Source organism: Haliotis cracherodii, unplaced genomic scaffold (assembly GCF_022045235.1).
Source record: "Haliotis cracherodii isolate W230 unplaced genomic scaffold, xgHalCrac1.p SCAF_1, whole genome shotgun sequence".
NCBI lineage: Eukaryota > Metazoa > Mollusca > Gastropoda > Lepetellida > Haliotidae > Haliotis > Haliotis cracherodii.
In genome coordinates this window covers 28,450,676-28,464,163 of record NW_027266264.1, presented here as the reverse complement: position 1 = coordinate 28,464,163, position 13,488 = coordinate 28,450,676, and positions in this window count along the sequence as shown.

Sequence of the window (13,488 nt, the reverse complement as noted above, 5' to 3'; positions counted from 1 at the left end):
TATATTTGTTACCAATACTGCAAGTGCATATAAAGATTAAAGCATATAAGCTTAATCTATCATCGACTGTCGTAAAAGAACATGTATGTCGTAAAGTCTCATCTTCCCTATTTCTGAAAGAAGGTAGTTAACGAAACAATGGCCACATAACATTAACTTCCCAAACTATGAAATTGAAGTTTAAATTTAGCAAATTCAATCTTCAAAGGTTTCTGAGTTACCCGGACCCCGCTTCAACTAATTAGGTTTGGTGAAATTGGGTTTAACGTCGCGTCCAAGATTATTGTACTTATATAGCGACGTTTATGCATGTGTGTGCGTCTGCTCGTACTAGGCAGGACTGATGCCGATTTATAGTGCTAGCCCACTGAGATACCATGCCGCAGTTTAACATGAATACCCCACTCGGTAACAACAAGTACAATCTTTTAACGTCTTTTGGTATGACGCGCCCGGGGATGGAACCCCGGACCTTCCGCTCTCCGGGCGGACGCTCTACCTATAGACCACGGAGGCGGTTCTAACAATAAGGCATAGTCGGGATTTATAAGTGCGAGAGCACAGGTGTTTGTGTGTAGGGGCCTGTACGAGTTCAGACCAATGCCGGCATTACAGTGCCGACAGTTACCATACTTGTACCAAAGTTATTCAAAATTAGAATTAAAATCATTTCATGGGGAAGGACTCCAGACCTGACAGATTTGTTTATTTTACTCTTTTTTTAAAAAAATTCACGTATCAATATTTTGTTTACTTATTAGTTTTTTCCAACATCGAACATTTGAATCGCTCTCCAACTCGGGCAGAAACATGAAACGAGTTTATTTTGCGGCTATACTGCTTCCTACTTCCCGACAGTGCTCCGACCAGACAGACAGGGTGTGGCACTGCTGCTAAAGCGCGACTAGACATGTACTGTAGGCCCCAATCCCACATACAAACATTTATATATAGCTGACAAGTATGAAAGCCTATTGGGGTCAAAATTGAGAAATGGAAAAGACCCAAAAAGAATTTCATTATAACGGAAAAAAAATTCGTTATTACGGAATAATTTATAACGAATATTGTTCTCGTATTACGAACCTATTTTTCGTAATTACGAATGTTTTTCCTTATTCCGTAAAAACGAAATTATTTTCGTAACAACGAATCTTTTTTCGTAACAACAAATTTAATTTGGGCAATAACGAATCTTTTTTTCGTAATAACGAATTTATTTTTGTAATAACGAATCTTGTTTTCGTAATAACGAATCTTTTTTTTCCGTTATAACGAATTTCTATTCGTTTCTTTTCGATATTTCAGTTTTGACCCCAATAGGCTTTCGTAGACAAGCCCACTGAAACCAGGACAAGTGTTCGTAAAAATTAGCTGTTGCCACTGAGAATAATACAACAGGTAACGGAAATATTCTGAGCCAAACTACGAAGGATGTATAGTAAATCCTATACAGTCTGCATAGTTTTGGTTCAATATGCTTACAGGCTGCATTTGAACCAAATACACACAATAGAAGAATATTTCTGTGGGCATTAAATAGGTATTGTCTTTGGACACAAATGCACAAAAGCGGCTAACAGTCTGTCGTCGTGTATCGCCAAATGAAATCTCTTACTCCATCAGTCAACCAACTGTCAAGAAGTGGGCAGCGGAGAGCAGAGCCTCGGAGATTATCCACGATCAGAAGACCTTCAACAGCAACCACTAAGGAAAACGTTGATAAAATAGAGGATATGATCATGGATGATCTACAACTCACCACACATCACACAGCCAATACAGTAGGCTTATCCCACGAGGAATGGATTGTACAAGACAAAAGTTTCAGCAGGCTGGGTTCCAAGACTTCTGACTCAGAAACGCACCAGGTTCATCATCTCTCGTGAGAGTTTACGCCGTTTCGAAGCAGAGAGAGCTGACGAGTCTTGAGTTCAGCACTATCACCAAGAGTCAACAGCTGAAGCACTGGAACATCTAACGTCTCCTCCAAAGAAGGCGCAGTCCATTCTATCACATGACACTGTAGCATGTGGCCAATAGTATGATAACCTGATCAGGCAACAGCGTGAGAATGTCAAGGCTCAACGTCGTGGAAAGGTCACTAAAGCTGTGTTTTTCCACCAAGAAAAAGCAACTTTCGCCATGAATGGAATGCATGACTGTGGCTTTGAACTCATTAAATATCCTCCGTATTCACCAGATTTGGCAGTTTCAGATTTCCACCTTTTCCTGAACTTCACGAAAGAACTGCCTTTCGAGCATATGAAAATGACGGCGACACATTTTCGTTGCTGAGGACTTATCACACGACCTGCTGAAAGCCTTTTTAGACCATTGGGATCCAGGCACCCCAGGAACTTAAGCAGGACCTCAGAGGGACGTCTTTGTATATGCGTGTTTATGTATGTGCGTGCGTGCGTGCGTGCGTGCGTGTGTGGTTAACGAAAATACTGCTGCTGTGCCATATGTCGAGCGTGGTTTGAACATAATACCGATAGAAATATTGCTGTATGCAGACGTATGGGCGTTGATAGGGGTTGAAATAATATTAGATATTCAGCAACCCATGCTTGTCGTAAGAGGTGACTATGCTTGTCATAAGAGGCTATTAACGGGATCGGGTGGTCAGGCTCGCTGACTCGGTTGAAGCATGTCATCGATCCCAATTGCGTGGATCGATGCTCATGATATCAATCACTGGATTGTCTGGTCCAGACTCGATTATTTACAGACCGCCGTCATATAGCTGGAATATTGCTGAGTGCAGCGTTAAACATCAAACAAACACATGCAAGTCAACTGTTTCCCTAAAACAAACACGGGAATCTGAGGTACAAGTCAAAATAAGGAATTGCATCGGCCATCATTTTTGTCAATGATGCGTTAAATTTGAAATGTCACCCACATGTCAGCAATAAAACTTTTTGAAAGGTTTACTGAGGACTTGAATGTTGTAACCTTTTTGCTTGGCCAAATTACCTTGTTTTGCCTTTGACAATCCGAGCAGAAAATCAGATGTATTTGCATAAGAAAACATATCAGCAAGAAGAATATAACCATTAATGCCAATGGGGCTTACTCGTTCTTGCCTAAATGTTTTACACCTAAATTTTACGTAGATGTTATCAATAAGGATGTCCAACATTTCACATATTGTTTTCTCAGTAAACTTCAGATGGCATTTGCTTTAATTTATTACAAATCATCCTGCTTCTCCGAATAAGATACGTAAATGTATATATGGTCACCACGTCCAGTCAGATATGCCCCCTGGATCAAGGAATGAAGTTTCCCCTTAAGTTTGTTATGTGGGATAGTGGTGTACAAAGTTGAATAAACAAATGTGTTAACAGCATGCAACTTGGTCCTTATCTTATTTGGAGAATCCACATGATATTAATTCGACTTACTTACTGAAATACTGTCTGTGAATATAAAGAAAGTATCACAATGATAAGCCCAATGTAGGTGTACATTCTATTGGAGGGAAGTATTCAGTGTTGTAAATATAGGGGGTGCTGACTACTGATGCTCTTACGGAATCGAATATCGGCCTAGGTTTACTCTTACACGAACAAAACACACACCAGTCCTGATGTTATATTTAAGCATGTAAATAACACACCATGTCATTAATGTATTCACAGAAAAATATCCAATTGCAAACTGGCCATGATTCATTATGGGATCGAGCCGTCATCTGGCGATTTATTTCATAAACTTGACACGTTGTCAGATGATGTGCACATACGTGTATAACAAGTCATTATTGATAATTGTTCAGCCTGCATCTTTGCAGGTTTTGCGTTTATACAATAACACATGGTTAATATAATATGATGATGATATCATAAATTACACAGCACTAGAATTTCATTATCAGACTATCATTATTAATTAGCTTATTAGCTTTTATTATTGCGTGAGGGACCCGTGAAGATCCTGGTTAGAATTGGTCTTCAGCAACCCATGATTGATGGTTGCATGATGCAAATCATCGCATCTCAGTTACGAGGATCGATGCTCATGATGTCAATCACTTGATTGACTGGTCCAGACTCGATTTTTTACAGACCGCCGTCATACAGCTGGCATATTCCTGAGTGCTGCGTTAAACAACATATAAACAAACAAACAAACTATTGCGTGAGGCAATTATCTTGAAGGTTAACGATGATCTTCATCTTGGAGGATCTGCGACCCATTAGATCCTTGGTGTAACAGCGAGTAGCATGCTGTAGTCCGACATAACGTATCGGTCAGGATACCATGTCATTTATTATATCGCGAACAACTGAATAAATAATATTCACATACAGTAAACTACGGTTATAATGAACTCAAAGGGACTACTAATTTTAGTTCGTTATAACCGTAATTCGTTATAAGCACATATACAGCATAACTACAGCATATAGTCGGGACTAAAAAGTTAGTTCGTTATATCCGTTAGTTCGTTATAAGCGTGTTCGTTATAACCGTAGTTTGCTGTACTTGTTACAACCTGCTTCCAAGGCCTTTTTAGCAGTTATTTGAAAAGAATGAAATGTTATTTTTTCAGATCCTTGTGTAATGATTCTTTGAGATTTACGTATGTCCCTATGACTGTTCATAATTCGGACCTCTTTGGTCTGTTTGAGGTGGACAACGTTATCGTCAAATGTTTTCATGCTTGATGTAGTTACATTTGTCTATTCTATATTCGCTGGGAGCGTTTTGCGGTCCTCGTGCTGAAATCGAAATTGACATTTCACTCTTTGCCTCTTGAATATGTTTTTGAAGGTGTTTGTACAAAATATGGCATAACGCCAGATCACCAGTTCGAGTGTGGTAAACATATGTATACCCTTATATAAAAAGACTGTGGACAAATTCCCTGACAAGTAAAATAATACCTTTGCAATCCGGAAAATCTCCCTGTCCGGGCACTTTCCGTTGCTATGTCTAACTACCATCCTCAATCATCAAGCATAACATATGTTATTTTTATTTCGGAATATTCTTTTATACCTGAATATTCTAGGTGATCTTTTTTCAGCATGGAAGTTAAATTTGCACCTGTCGAAATCTAAAATAATTGCTTTTCCTGATGGTGGAATTGTTAAACAATGTGAGCAATGGTATTATCGTAATGTAGAGTGAGTGAGTATGGTTTAACGCCGCTTTTAGCAATATTCCAGCGATATCGCGGCGGGGGACACCAGAAATGGGCTTCACACATTGTACCCATGTCGGGTATCGAACCCGGGTTTTCGGCGTGACGAGCGAACGCTTTAAACACTAGGCTACCCGACCGCCCCCGTAATGTAGAGGTTGTATCAGAATAAAAGTACATTGGCTATTGATGACTCCATCTTTGAATTTATACCAGGGTGGTTATATTTGGCATTAAATGTAAAAAAACTGGCTTGGGCATATGGCAAAATCCCACATCAAAATATTTGATGAATAAATTAAACCATGGATGCGAAATATGCGGACATCAAAGATTGGAGATATTAGAAAGGTTCCAATATCTCGCGTGTAAACATGATCTTGGTACAGGAATTAACACTCTCCATATAAGGCTTTCGGTACATGTGGACGGTACCCATACATTATTTGTTTATAAACATTTCGGTGAAATGTATAAAATACTGACCCATGAGGTACCGGGGTAGAATAGGTCTTCAGCAATCCATGCTTGTCGTAAAAGGCGACAATGCTTGTCGTAAGAGGCGACTACCGGGATTGGGTGGTCAGGCTCTCTGACTTGACTGATGCATGCCATCGATCCCAAATGCGTGAATCGATACTCATGATACCAATGACTGGATTGTCTGGCCCAGACTCGATTATTTACAGACCGCCGTCAGATACCTGGAATATTGCTGAATGGGGCGTAAAACAACCAACCAACCAACCAACCAACCATAAAATGCTGGCTAAAATTAATTCATATACCAACTGACAGATTTTATCGTAAGGCATACGAAATGTTATTGAATTTCAATTAAATTTGTAGACAAACAGGGCAAGTGATGTTAGACATATTTCATTTAGTTCACGTCTTGGCTATTTTGAACTTTTTTATAAACCAGATTGAAAGACATGTACAGCCAAGCATGGACCAATACGTTATCAGCTAGCACACGATATGTATGTTATATAGTTTATAGGAAAACCCTACAAGCAGAGAAATATTTAACAGATTCGATTTTGAGTACATTAAGTTTACTATTAATTCTGCTCGTGCTCGAGCAAGATGTGTACAAGCTTTAGTGTTGATACCGGGAGATACCACAGAAAAGTACCAGCATGAAACATGTGAATCTATTTGAAAAATGATCCTGTACTGTATAATGTGCACTATATATATTAGGGTCCATGTTTCATGCAATAAATATTTGAATATATCTACATTCTTTTATCATAAATTCACAAGTGATGACTTCGTGTTGGGAAACCAAGTCTGCATGGTGTTCTCCCAGTAAAATGACACAGGAATATAAACATCACAATTATCTTACTGCACCCCAAATGATGCAGTGTGACGATGCAAAGTCGCTGTATAAGTAAACTGATCATGTTCCTCGTATTCCCTTAGAAGTACAGATATAGGGGGCAACTAGAACCCTCATGGCCCTTGGGTGCCTTTTATGTTCAGTGTTCACAAACACAAATATCATAAAATATTACTCTTTTATCTCAAAAACGTGATGAAAAGGTTAAAATATCATTTGAGTGAAATTTAGTCCCAGATATAAAGTTATTTAAGATTACAAATCGACAAAATAAATAAGCAATCCAATTGGAGCCCAGAACAACCTTTAATCCTAGAGCTCTGGCAATCTAGACTTGCAAAATCGTTCTAGACTTGAGTTGGACTACTTTAATTTCTTCTCTGGAGTCTTGGAGACAGACTAGGATGTCATCTGTGGGATAACCCCACGCCCTGCTGCATACTCCTTCGTCAATTTGAAGGGCAGCAAAGAGGGTTCAGATACTTATTTTACTCAAAATTAAAATAAGCGTGTTCGATCCCGCCGTGGGACGACTCCACGCCATGTTACACTAACAACACAGTCTTTTGTCCACCATTGTTGGAGAGCCGTCCGCACTGATTATGTCTTTAGGCTTATCAGAATCATATCTGTGCTCATGCGTTTCACAAAAGTTGACTTTTCAGATTTTTAATTCGGTCAAATGTGTATTCATTAAAAAGTCTATTTCTAACTAAACTAAAGGAGCTTAAGCGTCTATCAAAGTACGTATTATCTGTGTCTACCACTTGGAATTCTAAACCTAAATTCACACAGCCATCTTGATGTACCTATTATGTATGTATATATATATATATATATATATGTTTGTACAAGGCCCAAATTCAATTATCTCATGAACGATCTACACTCTTCCAAATAAGAAACGCACTGGTAGATTTTTAGTCAATTTATTGTCGATACATTTTATTTAATATAATACTAATTAGATACAAATATGAAATTTTGGCGTTCGACAGTCACATGTTGTCGTTGTACAAAGGCATTGAAAACTGTTCATTGTCATGTCACATAAGGCCAAAAGGTTGCGCTGAACTCAGTATCTCGTGTGACCGCCCCGGGCAGCAATCACGGCTCTGCATCTCCTCGGCACTGACTGGATAAGTGTACGAATTCTGTCCTGCAGAATTCTGCGCCATTCTGCTTGTAACGCGTTGGCCAGTTGTGGGAGTGTCCTTGGCGTGTTCTGATGTTGAAATACACGGCGATCGAGGGGAGAGTCGAATGTAGCGATCCTGTGCAGGGGCGGTAACTCTTGGTAGGCCGGTCCTCGGACGGTCTGCAGTGGAATTGAACTGTGTGTATCGGTCCCAAAGGCGGAAAATGGCGCTGTGGTAGATGTTGAAGTGGCGTGCAACAGAAGACTGCGATTCCCCTCTTTGGATACGTACTATGACGATGTTCCGATCGGCAGCGCTGAGTATCGGCATTTTCAAACTTGAAAAATGTTGACAATTGAATTAGACATTATTGTCTTATGCTTGCCTTGCGTTTTGACGTACCGTTTGTCGAATATCAGGCCACCAACATTTTCCAATAACATATATCCAATTTATATACCGGATGTTTTGTAGTCAGGTTCAATAAACTACATACTACCTGTGCGTTTCTTTTTATGAAGAGTGTATATGATCCAAAATATACCTAACATTTATTAACAAATACGTATACAAGAAGCCAATATATTCTTACCAAGATTATCGAGAGGTACCAGCATGTTGTAAGTTTTCTTAGGCGAACGTTGCAAACAATGAGTGTAAGATACAACGTATAATTGGAATCGCCAGCATAACCCATAAATCATACCAACATTCAAAAACGTTTTAATAACGAGGAGATGAACCTTTTCAATTGTATAGAACTCTTTAGACCCTCATTTCTCACACCCATACGTAAAAAGGTTGTAACTGAGATTCAACCAAATATTTTAAAATATATTTTCGGTGATATGACTCTGAAATAACTAAAGGATAACAAAGTGGACTTGTAATAGATCGTTCTTTGCTCTGGTAGTGTGATTACTTACAGATTCATTCAAATTCAGTGTTTGGGTAAACAGTATGCCAAGGTATTCTACAGCATTAATACATTCGCCTTTAAAAAACATTTCTCTGCAACCGCTGAACCTCCTCTGCAAAATGTAACAATAGTTGTTTTATTACGATTAACACCAAGTTTCAATTCATCTGAATATTCCAAAGTATGTCATGCTGCGTCTGTAGACCAATTATAGGACTAGACAGCAATATCACATCATTAGCACAAAGTTCTTTTATGTCAGGGAAGACTTAGATGCCATGTCTATCAGATTGCGTGCTATCAACATCTTTATTAATAAATTGAGATACGTATGTGACTTAAAACACATCCTTGGCCTAAGCCTATCTAGCAATCAATAAGATCTCTTAGATCAAGTCACTGTATCAACACAACAGATACCCGATTTTACGTTTGCAAACATTGATTTAACAGTGGCAAATATTTCTTCTCCCAAACCACTATTTTGTCAACAACTCCAAATTTTAGTTGCTTACATGAATAAAATCGACAAAACACTTTCCATATTAAAGAGAAAGCTCCATTGAACGATTCCGACCACAGTGATCTTATGATTATACATCACTATCAAGTAGTGATCATGCCGGGTGTTTGCGAAATGGTTAACGTATCCTTCCCCACCGGTGGCACCCGTTACAAACACATGCAAAGGCAAGTCAATTGTCCACCTAAAAAAACATGGGAGCATAGTGGTACAAGTCGAAATAGGGAATTGCATCGGACATATTTTTTGGTCACTGATGCGGAAAATTTGGAAATGACCACATGTTAACACTTTTTGAATGTTTTACTGTGACCTTGAAAGTTGTAGCCTTGGTGAAACAACTGCTGAGCAAGAGTCGTGTGACGCTCTTCGAAATCGTGGAAAAAAGAGCTTGTCCGAGTGTACCTAAAAGAGTTGTGAATTTTATACACAAAAGGCTGGAGCTGCAGCAATATTGCTTTTTTCTTTGGGGAATAAGGGTTTACAGCTGTAGTAAAATGATCTCTCTTATCTGTCTGTCCCATTAACTTACTGCCCTCAGCCCGCAGCAGTTCTCCAACCAGCTGTCCCAAGCCTGGCCCCATAATAAGCCCCATGGTTACTGGTGACTTTTGACCAAGGGGAAGGTCCCCTCTCGTTGGTTATATTATGTTGAGAATGAGTAGCCGTGCTTTGGCTTTAAACATTTTGTAGCTATGTAATCAGCAAATATAATTCGGCTTTATGTCATCTAAATATATCATGTTTAATCCTAGTCATTTTGGGGATGCTATAAAAACAAATCAAACTTACGTTTGAGCTGGCATGAATATCATAAAATACTGATTTTGGCGAGGGTACACTTCTGTGTACTGGAACGTACCTGGGGGATATATGTGTAGTGCCCATGCTGACAACGACCCCTTCAGGTCTACTCCCCGATGCGGTTGGTCCTTCATTAAATATTCTTTACTGTAAATCAGGAAATTGTCACAAAATTATTTCGAGTGAAGACCTCTGGCTTTAATGTGTCATGACATTAAAGCGACTAGCCCTGCTTTTGAACTGTAGAAGCTAATCAGCAAACGAAAAGATTGTATTATTTGCTATCTTTAAAATCTTAAATTCAACTGTTAATCTAACTTCAACGAAAGGAACGTTTATCATCTTTCAGGATATAAAACATCAAAGAAAACTATGTTTATGCATTTGTTTGTTTGTTGTTTAACGCCAAACTTAGCAATATTCCAGTTATGTGACGGCGGTCTTTAGTGAGTGAGTGAGTATGGTTTTACGCAGCTTTTAGCAATATTCCAGAAATATCACGGCGGGGGATACCAGAAATGGGCTGCACACATTGTACCCATGTCGGGAATCGAACCCGGGTCTTTAGCGTGACGAGCGAACGATTTAACCACTAGGCTACCCGACCGCCCCGACGGCGGTATGTAAATATCGAGTCTGGGCCATACGTATACAGTCTAGTAATTGACATCGTAAGATTCGATCTACCCAAAAAGGATACGAATACATGCATCAACCAAGTCAGCGAGTGGACCACCGAAACCCGTTAGTCGCCTCTTACGACCAGCATAATCGCATCTTACGGCATTGAATGAAAATGTGCTTGCTTTTACGAATGTTTACCTAGTCGGATTGACGTAAGAGGCGACTAACGGGATCGGGTGGTCAGACTCGCTGATGTATGTCATCGTATGTATGTGATTGCGTGTATCGATGCTCATGATGTCAATCACTGGATTGTCTGGCCCAGACTCGATTATTTACAGACCGCCGTCATATAGCTGGAATATTGCTGAGTGCGGCTTTAAACAAACAAACAAACAAAACATAGTTTTACTTTTTAATGCAGTCAACATAGCTGGGCATTGTGAAAACATGATCAACATGACAATTATGACTAATGAATATTATGAAGCTTTTTAGTATGAAAAAAATACCGAATGAAGGGCGGCACCTGTAATTTATGCTGAAGTGAAAATTTCTCCTCCTTTCTAAATACAAATCATATAATTGAAAAAAAGAATAATTTTAGTGAATACAGAATGAAAATACAGTCCACGTTACGGGGATATGGTCGTGCATGTAAACACGCGGATGTAGAGGTCGAGGCGTGTTCATAGATGCATTCAGTGCCAGCTTTGAGAGTACATGTATGGCGACACTTTAAAAGAAACGGTGCCCACCTTGAATCTAGGACGGCCGGTCTGACCCCCTTTAGCTGTTACTATAAGCCCGCGTCACGTACTAACGTGACAGCACCGCTGTGCATCCATTGTCTTGGACTCGGTTATAACCGATGACCCTCGGGACCCGGATGTGCACGCGACAGGTCACGGCAATACCAAACATGTCCTGCCTTGCATAACCCTGTGAGATTAAATTAGGTTATTTTGGGCGCCTCGAACACATTGTGTGGGTGCACTTGCTTACCATAGTTTTCCCTCGTCTTTTAAAAATAATCCCAGCTAACACACTACATTTTCACAACGTTGTGGTGAGGTTGTGGATTGGTGACGTAATGCAGTAATGCATTACTTTCCTTTTTATTCATCATTATGATTTTCATCCTTTAAAAATACTGAAAACGCCAGAACGTAATTCCTCTGTCTATGATAACGTAATTAAAACGTTTATGGTAGTCCACAGAATAACGTTGCATAATATTATAATGTTACCACTAAGTAAAACACAAAGTTACTACAACGTATAAATACAACGTACCACAACGTAAAATACAACGTTACTACAACGTAAATAATACGTTACCACAACGTAACTACAACGTTCCCATAAAATTGTGACAGCGTGAAAGTTACGTAACCCAAAGTTGGTGCACAATGTTGTGACAACGTAAATGGGCTTCCACAAAATAACGTTGTATTGACGTAAGATAACAACGTTGTCACAACGTATATATAACGTTGCCACAACGTGAAATTGTTTGCTGGGATCGTTCTGCATTTGAAGCACAAACATTGTCAAGGATATAAACAAGCCACGACGAGTCTTTTCATCAGTAACAGAGCTCAGATTTTTTTCCAGTCGCATTTCGGGGGCACGGGTGGCCCAGTCGTCCAAGGCGCCGCGATTCGCTGTGCAGAGTTGCGTCCCTTTGGCACGCTGGAAACCTATGATTGTAGGTTCACCCCGATTATGTTTCTAGGTTTGTCAGCACCAGCTCGTGGGTTTCACCGAAGTTGTAAAAGTCTGAGACCTGCATCACTTCGGGCTTTCCTCCCACATTTAGCTGACACGCCCCGATATAACTGGAATACTGTTAAAAGCGGCGTTAAACCCAACTCACTCACTCACTCCAGTCATATTTCAAATTAAACCTATGAAGAGGATTTTGAACTTAATAATTGTACAGACGTAGGTAAACCATGAATGGGCTTCATACATTGTACCCATGTTGGGAATCGAAGCTGGGACTACGACATGACGAGCGAACACTTTAACCACCAGATGGATTAAGGTTGTGTCAGTGTGACAACCTCGATGTGAACTGTGATGTGAACTGCGATATTAACTTTAACTGAACTGAACTGAAAGTGGCGAATATGTTAAAACAATGGATTTAAGGGATGGATGAATCAAAATTTTGAATGAAATAAAGTAAAAGAGGGTATCAAGCATCTTGAGTCATTTCTTTTGTCTATAATAATTTATGTGATTGTTGAGCGGTTTGTTATAGAAACAGGGACGGTCGGGTAGCCCACTGGTTAAAGCGTTCGCTCGTCACGCTGAAGACCCGGGTTCGATTCCTGACATGGGTATAATGTGTGAAGCCCATTTCCGGTGTGCCCCGGCGTGATGTTGCTGGAATATTGCTAAAAGCGGCGTAAAATCAGACACACTCGCTCACTCACTGTTATAGAAACCAACTTGGAAGTATTCCAATTCCGACTCAACAAATCCTTGAATGCAGAGACGCTGACTTTTATGTTAACATGTATGAAGGAAGGTGATTAAAGTGCACAGTGGTGTTAATGATCAATGGTGTTATCACGGCAGCGTTGTCACAGTTGATATGTGTACTTGGGTAAACTGCACATATGGAGAGACATGTAATTGGTGTGGCTACACAGTTAACATTGATAACATGAAGCGCATCATTATGAATAATTATAACATGGTTTCAATCAGCTGTCATTCTAATATTTGATGTATATGTTAAGTATAGTTTTGTCAAATTATGTATTTGGGTGGATGTGTTGTCGGCCTGTCTCCCTGTCAAGCTGTAGGTAGGTAGGGCGGGGTGGGGGGTGGGGGGTGGGGGGGGGGGGGGGGTAGGTAGGTAGATGGGTGGGTAGGTGGGTGGGTAGGTAGGTGGGTGGGTAGGGAGGAGGGAGGTAGGTAGGTAGGTAGGTGGGTGGGTGGTTGGGTGGGTAGGTAGGT